This window comes from Triticum urartu, chromosome 4, assembly GCF_003073215.2.
Source record: "Triticum urartu cultivar G1812 chromosome 4, Tu2.1, whole genome shotgun sequence".
Taxonomy (NCBI): Eukaryota; Viridiplantae; Streptophyta; class Magnoliopsida; order Poales; family Poaceae; genus Triticum; species Triticum urartu.
Genome location: NC_053025.1, coordinates 407,320,834 through 407,325,656, shown reverse-complemented (window position 1 = coordinate 407,325,656; position 4,823 = coordinate 407,320,834). Strand labels below are relative to the sequence as shown.

At 45.4% G+C, this 4,823-nt stretch overlaps 1 long non-coding RNA gene across 3 annotated transcripts; it reads left to right on the top strand.

Moving 5' to 3' along the window:
- The first annotated feature begins 405 nt into the window (after positions 1–405).
- On the top strand, positions 406–3,796 carry LOC125551805. 3 transcript variants are annotated; one of them, XR_007303226.1, is made up of 8 exons: positions 406–1,049; positions 1,165–1,236; positions 1,366–1,687; positions 1,783–1,874; positions 1,966–2,098; positions 2,539–2,660; positions 3,023–3,207; positions 3,486–3,796. It is a non-coding gene; the product is annotated as an uncharacterized LOC125551805 (long non-coding RNA). The 3 variants fall into 3 exon arrangements; XR_007303225.1 differs by having other exon boundaries at positions 1,342–1,687; positions 3,023–3,112; XR_007303224.1 differs by having other exon boundaries at positions 408–1,049; positions 3,023–3,112.
- Positions 3,797–4,823: the final 1,027 nt, after the last annotated feature.

Here is a 4,823-nt window from a genome sequence, read left to right as displayed (position 1 = left end):
CGCTCGTTGTCTGCCTTGCTCGATTGGGGATTGCCTACCTGATCGGCGGCATCCTAGGGGGCTATGGGCTACAATTGGGCTGGGGTGTGACCGTATCTGTATTGGCCCGTGGATAAAACGAATCGTATTTTTTGCGTACGTGATTCCAGCTACCTGGGGCGGCCGACCATACTCGCCCCTACCGTGGCGACGCCACTGCTTAACATGGCAACCGAGTGTGTGTATCTCCACTACTATTAAACAATCAAACAAGAACTTTCTTACATGCGCCCCGCAATTAGACCCACAACACTGTGCAAACCAATCAACACCGCACGATTAGTCCCACATATCTCAATCTAATCGTCATCCTTGATCTAATAAATCTATGGTGTGTACTTAGCAATTTGCAATGGCTGACCATACTCCACCGTCCCGTAAGCCTTCCCTCGAACTACCCAGTCCCATGTCCCTGCACCCGCATTTGCAACCCATCCTCCAATCACGCAAGACACGCAGAAAAAAAAGGAAAGGGATCCCCTCCGCACAGACTGCTCCATCTCCGGCGCCCTTGACGGGTGTCTCTTCCGGCCTACCCCTGCTCCACTCTCAACGGGCTAGCGCCGGCCAAAGGTTGTGTTTCGGCTAGAGCGGTTGCCCAGGCGCAGGCGAGCGATGCGGTCAACGGGGGTGGCGGCGGCAGCTCGATGTAGGGAACAGTGATGGCCAAGGCATGCACTCCGGTGGGGCTGGCGTGGATCTGGAGGAAGGCAGCCGGATCGGGTCGACGATGGGCGGCGCCGGCGAGTCGGAGGGATGACGGTGGCGGCTGAGCTCCTCCATGGCCTGCTGCGTTTCCAGGAGATAGAGAAGGACCGAAGGAAGGGAGAGGAGGAAGGGCAGGGGTGCGGCGGCCTCGACGGTGAACATCCGGTGGCGACGGTCTCCGGCGAGAGGCAGTGCACGATGCCGGCGCGAGTCTATGGGGCGGATGCGGCGGCTGCTCGGAGCTGCGGGACATTGGGCATTTTGGATACTTTGGATGGCAAGCCAAAGATTGTGCATATTCGGTATGTATGGATCGCTATCAAACCTGGCCTTACAAAATATTGGCATGATTTATCGTGCTGTTGGCTATATATCTGAAGTATTACGTACCAAACGGATGATTGTTTGTGTTTTCAGGCCACATGCATGATGATTCGGTCAACACACTGGGATCCTGGAGGTAGAACCATAAGAAGAAGACTGATCACGGTAGGCCTTCAAAACCCATTTAGGAGTTATAGGACACACTAGCTATGTTTTGCTTACCAGCTGCTGGAGTTAATTCCAAAAGTCTAGAATCTGAATGTTATACAGTTTTCATCCTCCTGGAAATGACAGCTCCTCGACGCCGGCGTCCACTTCTTGCAAGATTCATATTGGTTCGTCTTGGTTCGAGCCATATAATCCCGTGGATCGACCCAGCGGTGCTGAATCTGAAGCACTGGATAGGGAGACACCCCTTCGTGTATGCCTGGATAGCGACGCACCACCAGAGATAGAGTATTATGACCTGTCCCACGAGTTCGACGTGAAGATGCTGCATCCGGTCAGGGACGACGAGCTGCAGGTGTTCTCGGCGAGATTCAACAAGGTCTTCGGCAAATGCCAGGGCCTGGGCAATGTCTGCTTCCTACATGGCATCTTGACGCGGAATGGGAGGGTATGATATTTTCTGACAAAGACTTGCTATTGGGTTGCCTGTGAATGAATCAATGAAGATGGTATTGTGGCTCAGTTTTGTTTCGTGTATTTCAGCTTTGTGTAGCGATGAGGTTTTCCGAAGGATCCATCAGGGATAGGATGGTTCAACTTAAAGGTGGAAGGCTCCCTTTGTCAAATGTTTTAAGGTATGGTGGATGTCTCCACATTTTAGTACATATTTGATGTTCTGAATACTGAATGTTGGTCGGATTATCATAAGGATGCATTTTTCTGCAGTTGAAAATATATCCATTTTTAGATAAGAGTCACCTAAGCATGCAGTTTGCAACTTTCTACCGCCCGCCACTCCTCTGCTCGACCACCGCTGCCGGCACGTTGAGGCCCTCGCCACCAAGCGGCATGCTTTCCTGTGAGCTAGCTTCTTCAATACATGCTTCTCTGAATTTCTACAAGCTAAATTACTACATGTTTTTTGATTGTTGGCCTGCCAATTGGTATTGGGTTCTTGTATGTTATGATTTGCCCAATCTTCTCTTCCTACACCCATGGATAGGAAAAAAATAATAATTAGAAAGCATGAAAGATGCCAATCAATACTTTCTGCTGGATATACCAATTGTTGTAGCTCTTCCTACACCCAAGCGCCACATTCTAAAATCTGAAGGCTCCGGCTCGAATTCTGGTTTGTTCATACGTTGCAATATGTCTGATACTGGGTCTTTGTATTTTCAATCGCCTTGCATTTTCCTCATGATCTGGTGCATGTGCACATAATTTGTGACACATCAATTCATATTTTCGTTGAGCTTTGAATTTGCTTCTTTTATAATGGTTGGAGATGTGGTGTAGGAGATCAGCAAAATGGCAAACATGCCAGCGAGCCCCGAGCGCGGTGGCTCGTGCAATATGAAGAAGACCATCCGGACAAAGGGCGGGTACACAAATAGCCAAGGACGCAAGGAGATGTGCAGGTCTGCGTTTCCGAGTTATCTCTTTTAGCACTAGGGATTGAATGGTCTGGAGTTGGTGGTCACGCGTGCTTGCCTAAAATGTACTTTGGTAGTTGCCAGAGCCATGCTAGCTTCATATGTTGTTCTTGCAGCCTCAACTAGCTAATTTTATTTGAAGGAAATGTTGTTCTATCCTTCCAATTACTCTTATTCATATCTTTTTTTGATCATTCAGAGTCCAAATGTTATGAAAATTTCAGGAATTTTGATTTTATGTTCAGAAAAGCCTACTTTAAAGCTGTGTAAATCCATTATTTCCTTTGAGTTTTCCGTGGGGGTGAGTTGGGAACCTTATTTTTAACTTGGTGGATGCTTTGTTGTAGTGACGGAGAGTTGCCTGAATGTTGTTTTCCTCCGCGTGAAGTGCTTAGAAATCTCAAAGGCGTCAACAAGTCCCGAAGGAAATTGACAAGGTGCATTCAGAGTTTAGAGCTTGACGAGCCATGTTGTGTGAGCTTGTTGATGGTCTGCTATTTTTCACAAAATTGGGACATGTTGGATGGTCAATGTGAGGTTCTCTATGTAAAGAAATTCCTCATTTGTCCATTCTGATAGTATGATGGATTTTATTGATAAAGACCTACAGTTTCTTTAGTAAGTTTGGGTTAGGAGTTCCTTATATATGCCCCAAGAAAGTATGTAGGGAAATCATGATATGCTTTTTTTGCAGTGCCAACACTAAAAATGTAAAGTGTGTCATGCATGACTTTTATATGTGTTTTAGGATTTGGACGATAGCTCTATAAAAAAATTCCTTATTCTGCACTTCTATGCTTTGCTTGTCAGGAAGGAAGAGCGAAGGGATGGTTTGCATGACAATATCCTCAATGGGCTGGAGTTAGCGGGGATCATTGATCGGAGATATGTAAATGTTGATACTTGATTTTCTCGCCTGGCAGCTTCTCACTTCTGTGGAAGACACTTAATTTTGTCATAGTAATAGTTATTTATTATTGTTGATACATAAATGGTTATTTACTGAATGGTCCTTGTATGTGTATATGGAGAATGGTGATTAACCTTTTAAATAATAAATTGTCCAACAAGGTGATTCTAATTTCTGGTTAGATTATACTATAACAATATGATTAGCAAAATTCAAATGGTTGTATATTTGACACATACTGCAATGGGCCGAAGACCGCCTGGATATTTTGTTCAAATACTGAAATTCATTTACAGGAGATTATAATCATTTGGGCACTATGCATTGAGAAATTGTGCATTTAGATAAGAGATTATATCATTAACGCAAAGATGTGCGATATTTGTTTCAACAAGAATGTTGATCATGAAGAATGATAATCAAATTACTTGTATGAGTCGAGAATTAGGTATTATGCACTTTGTATGAAATTTCAAAAATTTCAAGAAATCTATCTATATTTTGTTAGAATTTTTCATATTTGATACGTACGTTGCACGTGCATGATTACTAGTCTAATTAACATGACAAGTTAGTGCATGTACGCGAGATTAGCAAAAATGTCGTAGCAGAAGCAGCGTAGCTAGCTGACACATGTCCATAAGTTGTGGGAAAAGCGTGGCTAGCTGACACGTACTCCTATCTCTTTCCGCCATGAGCCATAATGCATGCGTGCACTGCACCAATGGAATCAAGCGAGGTACAAGCATCCAAGGGAATCCAGCTGGGGCCCTCTTGCTACGGGATGAAAGCTTGAAACTTTTCTCTCTCCCATACCTTCTTCCACTTTGTACCTTCTCTGGGGAGATCAAAGAGACTTCCAAACCCTATTTCATGAACAAAGAACCTGTGTTGTTTGCTTAGGCCGTTCTTGTGCCTGGGATACCCACATAACACAGGTTGTTATTGGTACTTGGCTCGGAGCTTACTAGCAAATATAAACAATGCATATATAATTAAGCAGATGATTCACATACAAACCAAATGGTGAGGAGCATGCATGCATGCATGCAAGTTCTTGAGAGCATGCACCTGGCCTAGACCGGGAGGAAGAGTCGTGGAAGACGCACTTGGGCGAGATGGGTTCTTCGGCGGGGGTTTTGTGATTCACCGCCCAGCAGATGTAGGCGGACATGTTCTGGACGAGCTTCTTGGACGCCCTGATCTTCCGTAGGACCTCCAGGGCCGCCGCCTCGCCG